This window comes from Hippichthys cyanospilos, chromosome 10, assembly GCF_059441005.1.
Source record: "Hippichthys cyanospilos isolate Australia breed blue-spotted pipefish chromosome 10, RoL_Hcya_1.0, whole genome shotgun sequence".
NCBI lineage: Eukaryota > Metazoa > Chordata > Actinopteri > Syngnathiformes > Syngnathidae > Hippichthys > Hippichthys cyanospilos.
The window spans coordinates 11,534,596-11,557,697 of NC_142378.1; the positions used below are offsets into that span (position 1 = coordinate 11,534,596).

The 23,102-nt window shown below is 39.0% G+C and overlaps 1 protein-coding gene across 6 annotated transcripts in view; it reads right to left on the reverse strand.

Moving 5' to 3' along the window:
* ptprsa (protein tyrosine phosphatase receptor type Sa) overlaps positions 1-23,102 on the reverse strand; it is a 216,680-nt gene that overhangs the window by 174,459 nt on the left and 19,119 nt on the right. For 5 of the 6 annotated variants that reach the window (XM_088426528.1, XM_088426526.1, XM_088426523.1 and 2 more), the window contains exon 1: positions 346-362. The gene's annotated coding sequence lies outside the window, so the exon portion shown is untranslated. Of the gene's footprint in view, positions 1-345; positions 428-23,102 lie in introns of those variants that run through there. The other variant, XM_088426524.1, reaches the window with a different exon arrangement.

Below are 23,102 nucleotides of genomic sequence, written 5' to 3' on the forward strand. Positions count from 1 at the left end.
AATGAAGTTGGAGTTCAAACTAAAATCAAAGTCACATGGCTGTCACAATTACTTGCATAATAATCCCAATGGGATCATAAAACCCTGTGTTTTTTTTTTTTTTTTTTTTAATATAATAGGATTATCTTACACTGTGGCTATGTGCAGATATCAAACAGGAATAGAGATAAAGCAGTGGGATGGTTTCAAGAATAGGAGAAACATAGTATATATGTTTTTAGAAAATAAAAATATACGTTTCGCTAAGAGCATTGCAATTTTTTGTAAGATTTTATACTCCCCACAGAGAGGAACATCTCCCCTCAAAGGGTTGCAAATTATGCCTAAATGAAGGACCCCACTTACCACTGGCTTGTTTTCAAAACGTCTTTAACGTCATATCTTCAGCTACTCCAGCAGCTTCTTCTTGTTACTTTCTCACGCGTACCTTTAAAGTCAAGAAAGCAGGAGAGGGAGAGGGGAGAAACAGGGAAAATGAAAGAGAAACATTAATGAAAGGGACTCGTAAATGAAGAGCTTCTTCAAGTGGTAGGTGGTGGGTGGATGGAAGTCGACAAATGCTGAGATGAGTTTATCTCTCATTCTCTCCTTGCCCTTTGTGACCACAGGACGGCAGTTCTCAGGCAAAGAGGAGGCTTGCTGCTGATTGCCTGAGAGTTGCAGAGCAAATCTACATGAAATCCCTCAAGCCCCCCCCCACACACACACATACACACTTTGATCATTTTCTCCTTCACATCTCTAACGAGCCAGGCCTGAAAATGTCCATACGGTATGCACATGCACAATTGTTGTTTATGTTTAAATGTGGTCAATAACTTATTGAGCAAGATCTAGTGATACCTTATCTGCACAAAAACAAACACTTGATAATACTCAAGTATCATTTCTTTTTAAATTGAAATTCTCAGTTCTAAATCTTTTTGTCCACGTCACTCCCCATGGAGCCTCATAAAAACCACAGGAAGGTCATCTCGAGTGAAAAGTCAGAGAAACGATATGACTATCATTCATGGAATGCTAAACAAGGGCATGTTTGACTGATATAAAGACTGAGTCTCCTATGTTCATACAAAATTCATATCCGTTGCCACGCAATATATTTTCTTCAGGGCATTACATGGACCTACATGAAAAAAAATGTTGTAGCATGATGCAGACATTCAGGTGCTCCTTTAAAAAAGTATGGTGAGATTTTTTTTGTTTGTTTTTTTTTTGCTCTTATTTTTAGTTGAGGTGTCTTTCAGCTTCAAAGTTAATGTTAGTTTGATCCTAGGCGCAACCTCGGAGTTGCATTCAGCAAACAAAATCTTTGACTCAAAGGTATGTCTGCATTTTTGCCAATTGAATAAGGTAGTAGTACATAGTTTATAGAATGAAATCCCCATATACCTTCATGATCTTTTTCCCCAAATTATTGATTGTTTGTGAAGAATCATGACATACAACCATTCACGCACCCAATCAAACCTCAGGACAATTTATTATGTCCAATTCGCCTACCATGCATGTTTTTGGAATGTGGGAGGAAGCTAGAGTGCCCGGAGAGAACCCGCGCGGGCTCGGGGAGAACATGCAAACTCCACACAGGAAGGCTGGAGCGAGGTAGATTCCAATTTGGGTCCCTTCAACTGTGAGGCGGACTCGCTATTCACTGCGACTTAAAACATTTATGTATCAAAATTCCAACAACAGAAGAAATACATTAATTTACTCTTTAGGATAATTATATAGCTGTTAATGAATAGTAATAATAGTAGTAAATAAAAATAGTACAAATGAATAGATACAATTTTAAGAAAATGATATTATTATTATTTTCTTTATAAATGCCTTTCAAGAACATCAAGAACCTTGTACAACAATTAAGCAGATACATTAGAGGGACAAAAATATTAGATGGGAGTGAAGTTAAGGTTAATATGTGACAGCGAACAGATAAGCGTTGAGTTTGGATTGGAATGTACAGTAATGGGAAAGTCTGAATTGCTGAGGTCAGGTGGCAAAGAGTTTCAGAACTGGGGAGTAGAGTGGCCAAAAGCTCTGCTCTCCAAGGAAGTGAGCTGAGCAATTTGTTCGGTTAGATTGATGGAAGAGTGGGTCCTGAGGGTACAGATCTAAAATACAGAATCTTATCCGTATCAGCGATATCTCAGGTTTTTAAAAATGAAATCATATATTTGATTACCGCAGCCTGTAAATATGATTTCTCAACAGTTACGTTTATAAGAACTGTTGCGACTGTGCTGTGGAAGTTTAAACCTGCTCTCATTGGCTTTTCCGCCCCTTTCTATTTTGGGGTAGACAGTTTTCCAGCATCCTCAGTGGGCATCATTACCTCAGTGGTCAACATTCTGATGGGCCACAGGGGTCAGGTTGGTGCTTGCTGGCCAATCAGAGCCAACTAATGGCTTGGCTACAGAGAAATCCATAGGAGCATTGACGGCAGGCCAGTAGAGGGAAGGTACAGGTGAATGTTGGGCTGTGTGAGAGTGTATTTTGGGGCAATTCTAACGGCACGAGGGCGGGGGGGAAATATAGTGAAGCATTTGGTGCGATAACTATAGAAATTGTAAATAAATACGTGGTTATACATACACATAAGCTCAATTGTGCAAGAGGGAGGAAAAAAAAAAGATCTGCAATCCTCCCACACGCTTGGCTGCTAAGACAAGCGCGGGGGAATTTGTTTAATGTACAGCATTTATTCACTGCACACACGCTGTTGTACTACCGCTTCCTCCGGCGCATGAGACACTCCCTTGGCCAAGCAAGTCGCCATTAATCAACCACAATGACGGGTTTGCAGAATAGCACGGAAGCTAAAAGTCATTCTAAATCAACATCGAAGAAAACAGAGACGTGTCCTATCTGACAACCCAACTATAGCATGCAGGTTGGATCACACAACTCAAAGTCTCTCTGTTCTGTCTGTGGATTCAGAGTTTGGCTGTACAGTAACTTGGTCCGCTCGTGTGGATAGCTGTTTGTTTTCTCATGACCCTGCAACATATTGGCATTGCGTTTAGTCACCTTGCTGCGACAGATGGCCAAGCATCATGGTGCATGGCGAATTGGGAAATGAAATGCGTGCCCAGAGATGAGTTTATGCGTTTTTTTTTTTTTTCAGCAACATGACCACATACAGGACAGTGTAGCTTTGAATGAGCATTGTAGCAGAAGCCAATGTATTGTTATTCCTACACGCTGCACTTCTGAACATAATGCCTTTCGTTTTTAAAGTTTCTTGGCAACATGCAATTAGAACATACACGAACAGTGTCAAAACTGATTTTAATGTGTGTGTGTATATATATATAAATATATATATATATATATATATATATATATATATATATATATATATATATATATATATATATATATATATATATATATATATATATATATATATTTTTTTTTTTTTTTGTTAAAAAAACAACATAAAATAAGGAAAACAGAGTCAAATTATTTTATGAAAAACTGTCAACAGGTCAAAAAAATAAATGCTCATTTAAATCTAAAATTTAAATTGTCTTCTAATGACACTTCTAAAGTGAACACTGGGGCTGGGAGAAAAAAAAGGAAGTTAAGTCGACATTAAAAATAGGTTGACTAAAAATATCTGCCTCGAAGAGCAGTCGATGTCTGTACCACTGTTCTTTGTATGGACCTTTCTTCCAGACACGCTCAGTGTTGCAATGATGGCAGGAGCCCCCCCACAAGTTTGGGATTATTTCAGATTTTAAAAAAAGATTGACAGAACAAATTTATATTAAAATTTTTGAAAGTGGAACTCTATATCTACAATGTTTCAGCACCTATAGTATACAAAGGCAAAATCCGACTTGGAATACAGCTCCATTCCTTCAAATATTTTTACTGCACTCATTTCAACTCCTAATTGTCGTTTGGCCAAAGCCTCATCTGTTAATTGACAATTGAGCGAGTACTCAAGAGAGACAGTGGGGCAAGTTTGAGAGAAAAATTACAGTTGGAGGAATGTGATTTAGAAAGAATTACTGAGAGGAGAGAAGACAGGAGAGGCGTAGGAGGATAAGTAGGAAGAAGGAAAGAGGAGACCCAAATAGAAGTAGCAAGTGACCAAGAAAGTAAGCAACGGACAAGCGAGGAGGTAATAAATTGGGAGAGTGAGCCAAGTGCAATGGAGGACATAATAAAAGAGAGGACAACAGTGCAGAGGGGAAGGGAGGGCAGATAGGAGAGTAAGATGATTAGTGACAAAAAAAGTAAGGAAAATGGGGAGTCATGAGAGAAGAAGATAGACACTCTATAAGAGCTTCACATATGATGAGATATTTAAATTAAGGATTTATGGTCCATCCAACAAATGTTAGTAACATTATCACTCAAAAAAAAAACAAAAAAAAACAGTTAAACTGAATCAAATTTGATTAAAAGTGGCGAATCCAGTCCAAAACGTGAAAATCCAACCACAGTTTGGCTTTAGCCAATACTTGATTCTACTCAACCACCAGGTAAATAGGCATCCTGGTTACTTCAACCACGGCCTCCATCATCTTCAGCTCTTATTCATGGTTCTTCTAGATGTTCAGTATATAAAATATACGTGTACAGTATAGATACACTGAACAAATGTCAAGTGTGTGCACATGCAGTTGTCTGCAGACATGACGTCCTTGAGAGGAAAATCTTTCCACGGGCACATCTACTAGACTCCACTGGTAAGAGCATCAGCTCAAGACTGAAAAAGGCAAACATGAGAATAAAAAGCAGGAAATAGAACACATGGATATGGTTTTTTAAAGTCAGGAGGAAACCTTGAGGTGAGACACCAGTCAAGGTCCTTTTTGGATTGAGTAAAAAAATAGACATTCACTTCACTCACTAATAACTTCCTTTAGTCATTCAAATGCATTTTAAAATACTCCAGGCAACATCCTGACCTACATCATACTTGATAACCTTGCCTGTCCTCATTTGCTCCAGCACCCTTCAACACATAACAAAAACAGCAGTGCACATTTCACTTTCACTCAAAAAGTTGTTTTTTTGTTTGTTTTTGTTTTGTTTGTTTTTTTAGATCAGGAAAATTAAGCTAGCTTGCATTTCCAATGTTACCAATTTACTCATATGGATTTTAGTGACGAGTGGTTAGGGTTTTCAGTCATGTGGACAGAGCAAGCCAGGGAACAATATTCATGTTTCTTTCCTCCTTTCAGTAACAAGCAAAAGCGAGCAGCCTCTGCCCATAAACAATAGGGGTCTTAACATGTGCTGAAAGCCATTACAAAAAAAGCCCTTAAATCACTTCTAAGTCATGGGAGGAGAATTTTATTGCTCACATGATTTTTACATCCAGACCCATTAGAAAAGTACCAATGTTCAGCCCATTGAACAGTCCATACATAAACATCCATACCTACTGAAAATGTGCCACAGAATCACAATAATTCTATTTTCTGAAATCCATTTTGATTGCTACTGTCTCCAATTTCTACTATGCATGAAGTAAATAGGGTGGCGAATTACAATAATCCCTCGATTATCATGAAAAATAGGAACACAGTTGAATGTCTTGTACTGTATCAAAAGCAAGGAACAGTTTTCTGATGAGTAACACAACCATTTATGAAACTAATGTAAAGTGGTAGGCAATGAGGTTGAAAATAGAGAGGTAACCTATTGCACATGATGCCTGTGTCACACATGATGCTATCTTACAATTAAACCTACCTGGGATTGGGGAGAACCAATGCCATTCTTAACCTTGGACTGTGTGTGTGTGTGTGTGTGTGTGTGTGTGTGTGTTTTTATGTTGTATATATTTTAATGTACTTTGACTGATATCCGATTAGGTCACCTGCCACCTCTATACGGCTCCTTTCCCCAACTCAAAATAAATCACTTCACCTGACAGCATGTTGGTCGATAATATTAACGCCTCCATAAATAATGTTATTGTAGGTCTCTTGCGTTAATGGCTCATGATATGATGGGTAGGATAAAACTGAACGGGTGTTCTGTTGTGCAGGTGCAGAGGTTTAATGGCAAGGGATAGATGGGCTAAATCCCCTTCAGTGCCCTCTGATAATGCACAGTGGTGACATTGGGCTGGAAAGGTGCCGAGGTGGTCACATCTGTGTTCCCAGACCCGGCTGGCTAGTGGGTGGGGAAGTTTGCAATGCGCGCGCGTGTGCGTGTGTGTGCGTGTGCGTGTGTGTGTATAGGGTTGGTGGTTTTAAGGTCTGGATACAGTGGATTAATTATGAATAATGTCCCAGGGAACATGTTTATGACTGCTACTCAATCAGTTGTCTGGCTATGTGATTTTCATCTGACATTGTGCTGTAAATACTATAGTGGTTTATATCGGTGGGGTGTGTGTGTGTGTGTGTGTGTGTGGGGGGGGGGGGGGGGGGGGGGGGGGGGGGCAGTATAAGAATGTTAAATAAATTAGTAGCCATAAATAAGTGAAATGGCATATATGGAAATGAGTATGGGTTAATAAATTTAAATGTCACATCATACTGTTTTCTCCAGGCAGTAGCATTGCAAGCCTTTGACTAACCCGGAAATAGTTTGGCTGCTCAGGGATCTGGAGAAATTTTCACAAAATTCCCACCACTGCTTGTTGGTTGGCCATTGCTCCTTTACTCTGTGTTAATTTGTCCTAACCAAGTACCCCATCACTGGTAGTCGAGATAGAGCATGCTAGTAAATGAGACAAAATCACGTTATAATTGTCACTTTTCGTCTTAGTCAGTTAAAGCGAAGAGACATTTTTATACAGATTTTATTTTGTTAAACGACAAGTACTCATTTTTATCTGTCAATATGGCATTACAGATTTTGTTGCATCTTGTCTCAGTTTGGTCAATGAAGATATTTCATCGTAATGTTCTTTGACAAAAAGCAACACTTTGTTGTCAGTATTTGTTGAAAAGCTTGCCTCTGCTGATTTCGTGCACTGGCCAAAACCATGTCACACAAATTTCTGATCTGCTGACATTTGGTTGCATGTTAGGCACCTGTGCCATATTGTGATGATCCATTTTATTTTGTCAGGCTATAACTTTGTAAAATAAATAAAGAAAAAGTGTTTGGGGATCATCTTGCAGCAACCGTGGATGGGTGCCAATTACATATAGATTTTCACGCTATTCACGGCAGGACTTGTTCCCTTTCCCCCATCAATAGCAGGGACTCTGTGTACGGTATAATATGAAAAGGCAAAAAAAACTTGACAATTTCCTTTTCCTACCAGGAAGCTGTGAGAAAGATTAGCTAATATCAGCTCTTATGCTCATCTGTGGGGGAGGAGGAAAAGGTGGTATTGTGCTATGTATGATTGACAGGAGACACGCACACACACGCATACACAAATAGCACTTCACTTTTTTAAAATCGACCAGAGCTGTTATGTACTTAACTTTAAAAATGTACCCCGAAATTTGCAGTACCAAATGGTATCCAACTCTGGAACAGATTTCCAATTTTCCTTTTTATGCATCATGATGTATAAACACAGACTCGTAGACATACACACGGGCCTGGACCAGGGGTTTTGCAAAGCCCGGATCATCCGTGCTAATCCACACTCATTAAGGATGAACTGCATGATAGCGTGCCACCAGCAGCAGCCTTCACACCCCCACCCATTGCCTCTTTACCCTACTTTCACCCACACAAACAACCACCCCGCCACTGTGGATAAGTGGCAGCTTTGATAGTGATTAGAATAAATTACTGCATGTATGTTTGTTGCCCCTGCTTGAGTACAGAGAACACCTGCCACACCTGGTGATGTAAATTGGGCCACATGTAATTTAAAGTGACAACACTTTTGTTTCACACTTGCAACGCTGCTGTGAGCTCGGGAGTAGGGAGAGAGGTTCTCTTCGCAACTATCTTCACAGCAGTGTCTCTTCAAGGAGTACAATGATCCAAAATGAAATAAGTTGAGGTGCGACAGGACCAGTGAATCAATTTACTCTTGTAAAATGTTAAAGGATTCAAATTTAGCAAACCTTAAATTAATTATTCAGTTCCTCACATTGTTGCGCGGCACGAACAAGATATTGTTTCTGCATGCTGCACATTTGTTTTACCTGCGCATACATGAAAAGAATGTTCATTGTGAGGTGCCCTGCGAGAGGAGTCTACCTACAAACCCCTTGGGCGGAACAGAAAAATGCCACTCAGATACTTCTCCTTGCAGGGTTTCTGCCTCTAAAATAACTCACCCTCTGTGGGCTTCTTAAATAAATTAAAGCTATGCCATCCTCCCAAGATATAACTGTTCCCCTTCCCCAATTAAAAATTTAAACCCATTTAGGTCGGTGCCCCGCGTAACTTGAAGCGGTGTGGTTTTAAGGGGTGGTATCCAATCTTAAATGTGGTGGTTGTGGCTCTGGGTCTCCCCTATGGAGTTAGGAAAGGGAAAGTTACATGCTAATTGGTGTGAAAATGGGAAAAAGCCAAAGGCTAAAATACTCTGCAATTTAAGACATTTCGTCATGACTGACTGAACGAGAATTGGGAGTTATAGATGGAGTCAGAAACATTTTGACGAGTTTCGCTGAATCACTCTCGCATGTCTACCATAACGAACATCTTGGCATTAATAAACACTAATTGACCACTTGATGGAACTCTATCATGTTACTTTAAACTTTCCACTGCATCTATATAAATGATTGATGATTTAATTTACTATGAAATATAATATAATTATGAAAAAAACAAGGCTGATAAGACGTAAGATGTAAGTAGTTTTATTTACAGCCATGGCCTCTCCATCAAGTGCAACTGTAGTTTTACAGCAAATCTACTCTTTTATTGACGAATGTTTACCTTGCAGTATTCCATGAAATGACGACCACAAACGTCTGCTTATTGGCCACCAATATACTCCAAACACACATGGTCACCACTTTGTCATGATCTTTAGGAAAAACTTTAATTTAATAAATGAAATGTTGCTGTTCACTTGTAATGAAAACAAATGTAAGGAACTCCTCAGATAATGTGGGCCCGTATTTACTCTGCACAAGTGGTACGGGAGTGGTAAAAATTCTGTATTAGGGTGTTCAGCCTAACAGTCTGTGACATTGCATAGGGTTAGGTTTAGAGAACCGAGGTCTCTTATCATCTGCTTGCGCGGGGTTGGTGTGAAAAGAGAGCGCAGAAGAAGCAAGGAATTCTCAGATGGATCAAGGAAATGAACGAGCACTGGGTTGTTTATGGTAAGAAATTGAAAATGTACCATGGTTAAAAGCTTCAAAAATGTTAATTTCCCTGATAGGGCCATTTAAAATCAGGAAAGTAATGAGTGATTAAAAATGGCATCTGAACTACCTGAGTATGATCCTTACTATTGCTCGACAATCACATGGGAAGCTGGGGATTTCCACAAAGGATTGGCCCAGATGCTGAGGGTATCGCTCTGATATCAACGCAGCCTGAGGTGTTCTGTCGTCTCTTCTTCCTTTCTAAAAACCCACAACTGGATTCTTCTCTCTTCCTAGTGAGGTGTTGCCACAGTCATAGGGGTGATGAACAGATCGGAACAGATCAACGATTTTGGCCTTAGACAATTGAGCTTCCTTCGAGGGATTGAAGTAGTGGGAGTAGTGGGAGTAAAGGATGGAAAATCTGTGGGCTGTGTGTGGGGTGTGTTGTTGGGGTCCTCAAAGTAGGCAAATAACTCGTTGAGGGTATCTGGCATGGAGTTTTTTTTTTTTTTTTTTAGCATTGTGCATCCTTGGTATTGTAGATTGTGATACACTCAATATGAGTGTCTCAATAATTTGAGATGAAGTGGCCCTGGTTGGATTTTCTGAGCATACATGTACTTAGCCTTCCTGTGCATTGTGAATTCTTGGTTTCGTAGTTTGAGATACACTCAATACTTTCCGCATGCTCCAAGCATACATATATTTAGCCTTCCTGATGCTTGTGGCCAACGTTCTTCTTACTCTCACTGAATGCAGCGTCCCGAGCCTTTAGCAGTGCGTTCACCTCTGCATTAAGCAAGGGCTTCTGGTATGGCTAGATAGTGATGGTCTTTGTTGTGGGGACATCGGCACATTTTGTGACAAAGCCCAGGGCGAATGAAGCATATTGCTATTGGCCCTTTTTTTTTTTCCTGAGTACTTGTTCCCTGAACATTTTCCACTCAATGCATTGAAAAGCATCTTGAACCACAAGGGCAGCATCCTCGGGCCGCATCTCTGTGTGCTTGGACTTTGTCCTTATCGGTTTGTAGGCTGGGGCCAGCAAAACGAGGATTTGAATGGAAAAGCTGTGGCAGGAATGGGTGAGGGCTCTGTAGGCCCTAGTCCTGTGTGTCACAATCCAAAGTTGGTATGGCCACATGCGAGTGATAACTTGGCAGAGTGCAAATTTGACATGGTTAAAATCACCTGTGGTCACATTCATGGTTCACACAATGCACTTGTGTGGTCAGTATCCAGAAATCAATGGTCCATTCAATTGGAACAGTGACTCTCTGTAAGACCACTCTTTGTGCACCAAACTTTGTAGAGCTAGGTGCATATATGAACCCCCATAATGGGCATCATAATTGTCTCAAAACAAATGTAGCCTGTTTTTGTTGAAGGCTGAGATGAGCCATTTTGTTTCACAACAATACTATCAAGCAAAGGACGAAACAATGCTTCACCTCAATGGAGTCACCAACCTCAGGATGACTATGTCCACCCTATTGGCAGCTTGTTAGGATCAAGATGAGATAGCGGGTTTACCTAATTTTTGTTGGCTGAGTACCACCAGCTCTTTCCGATGGCACCATTCAGTTCATAAGAGGTGCAGTCTCCTGAGAGTGGTTCTATATACATATTGGATTTTTTGACGTGGCGTATCATGCATCAGACACTATGTAATTGAAAAGCGACAGATGTCACAGCTATGCTTGGTGAGCGCAAGAATAACAACAGTCATGGTGAATGTTGGAGAGGAAAATAAATAAACAAAAGACAGCAATGCTTTGCATTTGGTTTTATATTTGGTTTATCATAGAGATGGCACTAAAATTATATTTGAAGTCATTTTAAATTGTATTGATTGAGGAAAATTTTAGAGACGTTGCACTGGGAACTACAGATATGTTGAACATGAGGATATTTTACAAGTCAAAATGTTCAATTCACAGCTACATTTGCATTTCCGATAAAGCACTCAATAAAATATCCTCACCAAGGTGTCAATTAATTTATGAAATTAATGTCCTTTTACTGACTAAGACGGCGTGCCAAAAGCAACCGGATTATGAATGCCACCCATCACAAAAGCTTCATTATTTAGAATGAATAGACTATTAAATAGAAAATTGGTTTTGCAGATTGCTTATAAACAATGATGTATTTTTTCTGCTTTAAAGATTTGCTGAGGCTAAAAGGCTAATTGGATGTAAACCTTTTGAAAAAGACTACTATAGAACAGGAGCTACTAAGTGAATGTTCCCTGATCATTAAGCAGTTGAGTGTGTGTGCGTGTGTGTATGTGAGTGTGTGAGTGTTAGTTTGCGTGTGTGCGCGCGTGTGCATGTGGAACAGTGGGTAGTATTTAATAGACCCCACCTCCCCATGAACCCAAGGAAAGTGTTTTGTCATTTGACCTTCATTAACATCTTCTATTCATTGCTGCAACGATGGTGATAAATCAGGAAATGACTCCTATTGTGGCTTCCGCTGGTCTTTGTAAAGCTATTTCTTCCTAGATGACTTTCATTACCTTGGGTGCCTTTGAACAATAAGGGTCTCAATCGAACACAGGTTTTACAAGTTATTTGGAAGACTGAGGCTGCATTTTACAAAGTCACTTTGAACAAGCAATATAATGTGTTTAGTGCAAAATTGCAAGGCTGTAAACTCATTATATTTGCAGGTGAAACAATGAGTTGAGTTCAGCAACGAAATGCAAAAATACTGTCAGAGGATCTTACAGATTAACTATACAAGGCCTGGCAAATCTTTGTCAGCTTTGATGCGACTCTTAAATACATGTGAAAACAGGATGCAGGTTGGGGTATTTGAGAAGGATCTGAGACCCAAGAGTCAGGATAATCACTTGACAGGCCTGAACACCCTCATACTGAAAAAGAGGTACTGCATATCCCTCTTATGGAAGGCCGCACTTTACAGAGGGGGATGGTTTCCCTCCATTGAAGCATTGCTGGATTAACCTAATCACAAGATTAATCAGACTTGAAACACTGGCGGCTGTGCCGGTGGGGTCTTTATCCGACCATGCCGGGTGGCAGAATTAGGATAGACAGTTGGGAGATGGCACTCTTACAATGCTCCCCAAAGAGCTCTCTGCTCGCCAAAGGACCCCAGAGGCATAGAGGGGAATTAGGCTCTCAGTTTTTTATTCTTGAATTTTGTAAATGGGACCCTCAACGTTTGTCTCATTATATTTCAGGCAAGTATAAAATTGTTGTTTTGAGCTCCTCAGGCATTCTCCACTGACATGTGAGCGAGCAAAGACTTAAATGACCTTATTGTTGAATCAAATCACAACTTTGACGCTAAGAAGAGGCCTATATTTTGCTCAAAGATTTATGATATTTTACACAGAGTAAGCTTCTGAATTGTTTCGTTGAATTTAGCCTCCTAACATTTAGTCCTAACATAAGGTCAAGAAGAAGAGAAACAAGAGAGAACAGTAAGATCATTCATTTAAGATCTGTGCCATAGAAGGCTATCGATTGCAGGATAAAGCCATTGCACAGCGAGTTGACTCTGGCCACAGCCGCCCACCTTCTTTCACTTGACCAACGGATGCAACAAAGAGGTAGGGATCACACACTGTCCTCACATAATTGTGTGGGAACATCATTTTTCAACTGCATCTTTTGGTCTACATCTCCCAGGAGCACTTTGCGAAACAGAAATCCTTAACAGCGGCTGCTGGGTCAGGGAAGAAATGATGTATCATTAAAAATATTTTTACTATATTTGATGGATGTGGCTGTCAATTGGCATTCTAATATACTGACTCGGGAAAATTCTGCCACCATATATTCGCAATAGATAAGAAAAAACATCATCCAGCTCATGTTTAAATTTGGCCATGAGCCAAGACCCTTGTGTCTTAAGTTTACACATCCAGGAAGTTGATTTGTTTGTAGACATAAGATAGGTCTTGAAAAATGTTTATACTTGATGCGATAGACTTGGATGTCAATACGCATTCAGTTGTATTGACTCAGACAAATTCTAGGATGCTTCTGATAATAGTTGACAAATGGGCCCATCTCGTCCCTCTGCAACAAGCAATACATCTCCCTGTCTTCTACCTCCATTAGATTGTATTTTGTGATATGATTTATGAATGAAGTTCTAGCTGAGTATGACCAAAGAGTGACCAAAGAGAGACCAACAGGAGAAATGCCTGGAGGGTCCAGAAAATTCATCTTTGCTGTGCTCTGCCATTGTGAAGAAACTTTATGGTAACAATAATAGCCTATACTGTATATATTTTTATTTTATCAGTAAATCATGTTGTTGTACCCTCATTTTGTAATTTGTCATCCCATTGACAGGGATCTAATTTAAAAGACGATGAATTCAAAGTGCCAATGGAATGGTTCTCGACTTCCGGCTAACACAACATGATAGCTTAAAATATGGCTTAAAATAATAGCTTAAAATTGCAAACATGGTTATGGACTGTAAAACACAATAAATGTATACTCTTTATATACTATACAATTCTGATTTGTTGGCACCTGGCTCGTCACTTTTTTTTGCTTGCTTAAAACCAGGAAAAGGGGTTTGCGATTCCTACATTTGTACAGCCAATCATTAGATGATGACGCCATGGCCCTCCTTGACTTGGATAATAGAACAAAGTTGGAAGAGATACTAATGACGCCTTCCATTGCTCCTAAAAGAGTAATGGAAAAAGGCCTACATTGGGCGGAACCAGGCTGTTTCAGGGTAGAACTGCCAGAGTGGAAATAGTGCTTTAGTTAACACCTGTCAAAGGCTACTAGGGTATAGCACTATGACAATAAAACTAAGTTCTTTTATTACACTTTGCATGATACAATATGAAAGGATGAAGCAGAGTTTCGGGGTTTGCACATGGGCTAGTATGTTACACAATGTAACATTTCATATCTTGGTACTGGTATTTTAAGTTGCAGTAGCACCCCATTTGCTATGAGGGGCGAACATTGGTGAGTGTATACAAAGCTAGAGGCCCTTATGATCTAGTCAAGGTTTGTTCAAGGTCACAAATTGAACAGGTGTAAAATTTCCTTACAACAAGAGCACTACAGGTGAACTTCTGGCGACCACCTGGCAAATGTTTGGTGAACGTTTGCGACCTTAGACAAATCCTGATGAGATCAAAGCAGCTGCTACCTTCGCTGACATTTGACAACATTCACCCCTCAGTGGGATAGGGGCTTAAATGGCTTCAGGCAGCAATCTGTGCGTCTGCCATCAACTTCAGTTTTCTTAGTGGGTGAAGCTCTCCAGGCCTTTCCAAAGATCCATAGCGTTTTATGAAAAAATAAATAAATGAAAAACAGGTCACTATTATGAGTTCCTCACGTGATACAAATTGAACTATTCACATGGCATGATTATACTATATTTAAAGTATGAATTGAATGCATGAATAGAGGCAATTCATTCAATGTGACAAGAGTCGGGTGAGCACGCAAAACTTTTCTTTGCCGATTTGTTAAATTCTTGTTCTTCGAGACACAAATTGGCATCAGGCCGCATTGCAACAGCCACTGGCCACTGAGTAGCTGAGTCACAGCATCTTGTGAGTTTTAGAGAAGAACAATGAAGGATCAACTTATTGTTCAGAAATCTTGCTACCAATACCCTGTAGCGAATCATGAGAAATAGATCAGGCTAGGATTATTGTGTGGAAGGAAGTTAGTTTATCTGTAATAAAGAAAGTGTATTTATGTACATTTATGTATTTATGTATGTGTATTTATCTACTTGCTTATGGAGGTCGGTAGTACTTTACTGTGATCAAGCCAGCAATAAGCCACAGTTTTAGAACAACCAACAAAAACTGGTAATACCATCAAACTGACTGTACGACTCCATCACCTAAACTGGCTGGGGGTACTCAGGTTGTTGTTGTTTTTTTCCCCCAATTATTATTATTTTTTTTTTGTCAGAGGAAAGTATTTGTGCAAGTCAAACTAATTCCCATTTGATCAAACCCAGGTGAGTATTGGGTGAATGCAGAGTAGAAGTAGAAACATTTACACATCGTTGATAGTTAACAGAGGCTAAAAGATACTACTAAGCCTGTCAAGCATGATGTAAAGCCACCAGAGAAGGAAATACATCAGCAACAGTTCTCACAACGAGATTCTCGATGACAAAGAAAAAAAAGAAAGAAAAAGTGACAAGTTAGCAAATGTGACATTACAAGGACTTGCCTTCAAAAAGAAATCAAATGAGTATGAATCATTTTGTGACAAGCAAACTTGCATCACACAGGCTACATTTCATAAAGCAATTAATAAATTGTGCTTGTAGATCAGGGGAGTCGAGCACTATATTTAATTCGTACACACGACTGTAAATAACAATGTGAATAGGAAAATATTTGCTTACTACATATTTTAAATCAATGTCCTCAAATAGAGGAATTGTGATATGAACTTCACTCAGGATTTTGTGATCTGAAAGGTCCCTTCAAGGACCTCTCTGCGGGTCCCTTTGCCATACGAATAAAAATGACCATACATTTTTAGTTGAACTATTTAATGGATGCCTTAAAGATCGATACATGGCACTGGGACCTTTTTCTGCTGGGTGCAGAGGCTTAATCTAACAGAACTGTTCCACTCCTACTTGAGTCACAGTTATGACAAACGCACACGCACGCACGCACACAAACACACAGCTGCAGTAATGTGGAGCTTGCATCACATTCTGTGAAAAACGGTCATCACATCAGGGTGGTTTTCTTTACAACCCATCATCACAGTGGGATAGTACAAACAGCCATTAGCAGAACATAGGGAGCATATGTACAGACAATATAACTCCCAGCCAGCAGGCTATGGTTATAACAGAAGAGGAAATTAATAACTCCTTCAGCCTAATCAAACGATCCGGGGTTAAGCATTTCGGGCATACATAGATCCACATTTGTAATAAAATATTAAAACTATATATATATATATATATATATATATATATATATATATATATATATATATATATATATATATACACACACACACACACACACACACACACACACGCAAACCCCCTTATTATTGTTGCTGTATTCACGAGAAGCAGGAGATTCTCTCCTTTTTAATTATACCCTAAAAGCAAGCCTTCACCCTGTAAAAAAGGTCTGAACTTGTAGGGTCCACTACAATGACATCCAAATGGTCCCCACAAATATAACAAGTCGCACACAAAGACAGCAAAACCCAAGAAAACCCACAATGTCGCAAAAATCCGAGCACACACACACACACACACACACACACACACACACACACACAATGAAGATTATTTTTCCCCTTAAAAATTTCGCCATAATGTCATGAGAAATGTAGATTTTTCATGGAGGATGGAGGTCACCAATTTAAATATATATATATAAAAAAAACAAGACGTTACATACACAAAAATAGTCACAGCATTTACTCGACAATGAAGAAAAATGTGCACCCATTAAAACGTTCTATTTTTTTCAAGCATCTCAATCCAAAAGACAAAACTTTCGAGAGAAGCATGCTAATGCTAATTTTAGATGTGTCTTGTGCCCAGTGATGCTGAAAGACGAAGCGTGAAGAGAATTCTTCTCCATCACATCGCGCTTGTCTCTAAATCTTGGAGCAACAAAGTGTTTGTCACTGTCACGCAGCTCGTCCAGCCATGACAATAGATGTGGCAGTATACGTGATAATCTAGCAATGCTGTCCCTGTAGCATTAAACATCCTTCAGCGCAAATGTCTGATTTTAACTAGGCCACTTTTAATCAAGTCTTCACACTATTAACAGTAAAAGTAAGAGATAAAGAAATGACCTGAATGAACAAGAATATCATAACACTAGCCATAATCGCCTAATCAGTTGAGAGGGGTTCCACTCCTTATATCAGTGTAGTTTGACATCAATAGTCGCGAGTTTGACTTTGACAATGATGGTGTAAGTTCCCTTTTACATCGCAGCCTGTCAGTATAATCCACATCAGAAATGAGCAGACAACTCCAATGGGAAAATATTCAGCCTCGTGTCAGCTCAGTATGGAATGATAGACTGAAGCAGAAGAAAAATGATCCGTGAGAGAAGCAGCAACAGATAAGGGGATTACTCCATTATTACCTACCCAGGGGCTGTTACCGTAGAGCTGCACAAGACAGTTAAAAAGGGCAAGACCTCGATTCGTACCAAAACCCCCATATGCTGTACCCGATATTGTTGGACATGACAGTTGATGCTACATGTTAACGGCTCAAGCCTGAATCCTGAGATGACCATGAGTTGTGGTTTTGTTTAACAATCAAGAAGTTTGACCTGTTTTGACTAAATCTGCAATGATTAAAAATAAAAAAAAAAATGTAATGGTTCTATGCATTCATCCATCCTGACTATGAGCAGTAGGCGGGGGGCACCCTCAAGTGGTTGCCAGCCAATCGCATTGCATGGAGGGATGAACAACCAGTCATGCACCAAAATAGACCTACAGACAAGTTTGAATGTCCCCTATGCATTCATTATAATGCAAAATTTGGGGTTTCTTCAGACAGCGGAAATATATTTGGTTTTTCGACTAGTATTTGTTCATGCTGCCAATTTGCATGAGAATAATTTCACTCACTTTTGTTTGCTCGATTCTGCATGAGTCAAGCTCCATCCACGTTTGGCCAGTGGTTGTTCATGTCATGATTCTATTCTTTTCTGTAAGTAAGTGTTAGAGCAAGTTGGTCATTGCCAGTGCAACCACAGTGAAAAAAGCAGTGGGATGTCTTCCATGGTGATAAAAATAACAAACAAATATGACAAATTCGTCTAAACAGTCTAAATAGATTTTCCTAATAATTGATTGAAATTTTTTTTTTGATAATGACCTTTCAATAAAAAATAGTCAATAAATTCATAAAATCATATTTAGGGCTTCCAAAAAGGTATTTTGGATCTATTGCTTTATGAATTTTCATATATTTTATGTTACCAAGAGCAAATATCTTCAACAATGATGATGCCTGGCAACTTAGTCTGGGCTCCCGCTTCTCACTAAACAAAGACATCAAGAGTGCTGCCACGTCAAGAATGAAGTGATAATTACTGTCATTCAAGCAGAAAGCTCATAGCACAGGCGGGAATTAATGTGAGCGAGCTAATGATGCTGTCTTTATGTTAAATAAACACACACCAGATGTTTCAGCTGTCAATTCAAAAACTGAAACCTCATTTTTGGCCTTAATTGCTGGATTTGGAAAATGCGCAAAGACCAGCATTTCTCCCCATAAAGTATTTTTTTTTTCAGACAAATATATTTTAAATGGTCACGTATATATATATATATATATATATATATATATATATATATATATATATATATATATATATATATATATATATTCTTTGCTACCATGTTTCAGTACATGTCTACCTGCTAATGCCCTCACCCTGATCCAGTTTTTTTTTTTTTTTTTTTCAGAATATCCCAAGTCCAAGTTTCTCTTTGTGTCACACCCTAAAAGCAGTTTACCGTCATTCCTTGACACTGATCACTTTACTTCCTCTTACTCTACTTTAGTACTTCAGATAACTATCAACAGGGGATTTTGCAAGACTTGTGGGGACGAGTGCCGGCACAAAAATGTAGGTCACATTACATGGAATACCAGAGAGAATATGAAGTCTACACTTTAGTTTTGTAATAGAGATCACAATGAATAGTATTGAAGTTACTATGACCATCCAGTGTGAGTTTGCCATTAAAAAAATATATTATATTATTAAATAAATATTACTTTTGTGTTTTTTTTTTTGTTTAGTTGCAAATGAACAGGTTTTCCCCAAAAATTATCAACCCATTATTATGGGTGTTCCGTCCATCTCACTATGTAATGGTTAAAAATTAATAAAACAATAAAAGCAAATACTGTATAGCAGTTGTAAGTAAATAAATAATACAATAAACATACATTTATGTCCATCCATCAAACATCCATTTATGTCTAAATGCAAAATCCTAAAATGAAATGTCAAACTCAGTTGAATCCAGATTTGATCCAGATTGCTAATTTGGCATTTGTTTCAATTAAGCACTCCCATTCAACATGTTCTCCTCTCTGAGCTCATCATCATCATCATCTTCATGTTTAGTTGTGAGTACGCCCCTGCAAGACCTCAGCTGCTAAAAAGGAGGTTCAGTTTAATCGAAAATAACTCTGGAGCAAGTCAAACCTCATTCATAACTGTTCACTCAATCATTTCACAAATGACAAAGCCTTACTGGAGTTTTATTTTCCCTTGCTCGGTGACTTCTCTTGTATCGCAGTTTAACAAAAAAAGATGAAAAAGGCATGTAGGCATGTACTTGTTTTAAAATCCTCACTAGCGAGACAGAAAAGTAACTAAAAAAATAACGTATGGAGGATGTATGATGTAATGTATAATGCATGGAGATACAGTGCTCTGCAATCATCACTTGTGTGTATCTGTCATGAGTGACGGACTACACGTGTAAACAAGGGGCACTGGGGGCAATGTATTGGGCAGAATGGATTTTCCTTTCTCACATTTACAAGCCGAATGACCTTTGCCCTCTGAGTGCTTCTGTCTGATTTTTCCTTGTATGGACACAGACGGATAAAACACACACGGGCACACACAAGAGCTCACACGGTTGCTCTCGAAAGCAGACTCCCCGCTAGTCCGCACACGGCCACTCACTGTCCAGCAGTCAATATTTTCTGAAGGATGGCCTCTCTGGGGAACTAGCAAGCAATCTAAGGGGGCCCCAGCAATGAAAGGGCCCGTGATTGCATTCGACCGTAACGCTTACAAAGACATCGTACATCAAATGCCAACAGATGAAAAGCCATCCGCAAAGAGTTAATCAGCAGAGTAGCTTTCATGGTCACGATGCAATTTGTCTCAATATCATGACAAGATGACAACCTCTTTTAAGAACCGAAATAAATAAATACAAATGGCAAAAACACAACAGTATTTGTCCTCCTTCTTCAGACTCGTCGGCGCTTGCAAGTAACAGTAACGTTTTAAGAAAGATTTTTCTAATTTGCCAAACCTTCAAGAGTCTGCATTCTAATGCCAAACAGTTTTTTGATGATCTGCTGGATTTGAAAACCTGATGTACATCCTGAACAACATTGCAAATGCAGGCCTTGGAGGCCATTTTAACCCCCTGCATATTTTCCACAGCACACCTCATGTTACACTAGTGTGATTCTTATGGAGTGGATGATTGGACGTCAATGAGGCTTAATCGCGGCTGCTCTTAACCCCTCTTTTCTGACCTCTACTTACTTCAGTCAAATTAATATGTAGGCCCCTCTGTCGCCAGTCGACCACATAAGACGATCAATGGCACATGGCATTTAAATGCTCCAAAAAGCACATTTGAGGCACTTGAAAGACTTCCACGTGAATGATTCAGTGACTATACAGATGGAAGTCATGCTTTTGCACAATGTTCCTTTGAATTATAAATTAGAGTGTATGTGATTGCAATGTAAGTTTGAAGGGGTAACTTCTGGTGAGAGGCAACACACGCTGTAATGATCACCAGTCAAATCCTTAACGTGACACATTGAGACAGACCACTGTTAAAATTTAAAGTTATGGGCAATTTACGTGGTGACACATTTCATTCAGTTAAAAAAACTGATGTCATGTTATGTATGAGCTGATGTTTTCATCTGAACCCAGTGTGAACTATATCATTCAAACTCAGTTGCTCTCCAAAAAAAATGAATGAAAAACACACCTTGGAACAATTTTAGTCTTTAAAAAATTTAAAATAAATCTTGTCTATTTGCTAGGTCTATTTGAAGGAAACAAAATGAAATCAGGATGGGGTTGATTGGAAATGATGTCACAATAAGCATAACATCCGCACTTACGGACAAATGTTTAAATGACAACATTTTAAAAGAGGACGGCCTCCCTGTTATGAAATTTCAACAAAGTTCAATCAACAATCACGGCGCCAAAGAGCTCAGCTCAAATGTAGGCTGCCACCGAAGCTTCAAAATATGCGAAAAGAAACCAGTTTCAATTAGAAAGCTACGATTTATGGTCAGATCTGGTGAGGTTCAGCTAGTGATTTTACAAAAAATAAAACACCTTAAAGTCACAATTGTTATTTGAAGACTTAAAGTCTATTTTTGAGCTATTAATGAATGCCCCCAAATTATTTTCTTTTACACGGGTCTTTGTTTTGGTAAAGCTCATCCCTGCAATTTGCCTATTTTCTTTGTGCTATTAGCAAACAAATTTTGTTGCATTGCACTTCCTACCCAAGATAAATAACGCCCTTAACATACTACCGCTATACTTGATCTTTGAATTATTAAACCTGACACACATTTTTCACAGTGACAGACATGTTTTTCTGCGGACAGCAGAAAATAAACATTCCTGCACTGACGTTGGACAAAGGATAGTCCAAATTTTCAGCCGTAGGTCAATTTCCCTTAATTAGATGTATAAAACACATACATGTCTTTGATGACATTTTTCTCTGTAAATACGTGTCACTTACGTGCTTGAATCCAACATACTTTCTCAGGATTCCTCCAAGACTTTGTTAAAAAGTATGAAGGAAACCCCTTTCACATGATCACAGCAAACAGCAGTTGTTGTAACCACAATGTTTGTCAAGACATTATTATTCTAAAATGCATTGAACTGAGCCAAACTTCACTTGACAAATGTTTTTGGACTGTGGGTATAAGAAAGTGCACCGAAGTCACACCAACGTCCAGTTGATCCCTTTAAAAAAAACAACAACAACTGCCTTATAGGAACATTTAACAATATTATTATCTCAAGGTTATGCCTGGATGCATCGTGTCCTCCTGGCATTACAGTTGAGTTTGGTGTTTGGTATGCTTTCCACATTCTAGCCTCATGTCTGATCTCCATCCACCTAGACTGTAGACAGGCCCGATTATGTTCAAGGCTGGAACATCCCTGGGGAAAAATTCCTCTTCTGTACTTGGGAATCTAGTCAGTCATTCCTTTGCTCTCAGGACATGTTGGCCCAGGTCATCAGCATCAATTGTGCCTGTCTGTATCAACATAAGCATCTGTCATCCTCTATTAACCTAAAAAACATTAATGGAGGTCACAGCTGTAGTGAAGGTATTTGACTTGACAATGTGACACAAATGTGTCTATCCATTCATCAATTAATTGTGGTGTACTCGGCTCTAACTTGAAGTTGAAGTAATTTTATGCATCCAGGATTTCATACACACACACACACACACACACACACACACACACACACACACACACACTTATTTAAAGACATGTATGAGTACAGGAGACCAGAGTGAGGATACATCGTCATTTAGGCTTCCAGCTGCCGAGACCCACGGAAGGGCCATCCCAACCCAGGCAGATGGAGGATTCCCCCAACTGACTTCTGTTTACTCCACAGTTGTGTGGTAGAATTTTGTGAACTTGTTGTAGTTAATGCTTAAATTACTGAAAGCCAAAGTGTCTAGTCAGTTAACAACTCTAACTGAAGTAGCTAAAGAAGCGTATTTCATATTAATTAAAAATTCATTTGCATTTCAGTGTGAGGCCCGAAACGATAGGACCAAAACAAGTATCTACACACTAAAAACAGTAGGGTTAAAAATAACTCCTAAAAGGGCCTTGTCTTTATGTCTTCACCCCCCCCCCCAATCAATAAATGAATAAATGCGTAAAAAAACAATGCAATATTAGGGGTTGTGAGCAAAACAGACCATTACGTTTAGGTCCAACTGACCCAAATACTTCCAACTGTTTTTGAGGTTTAAAATGAATCTGATATTGTTTGTTGTAATCCATATTAATTTACTTTAATTTATATTAATTATTTATTTTAAAAAAAATCA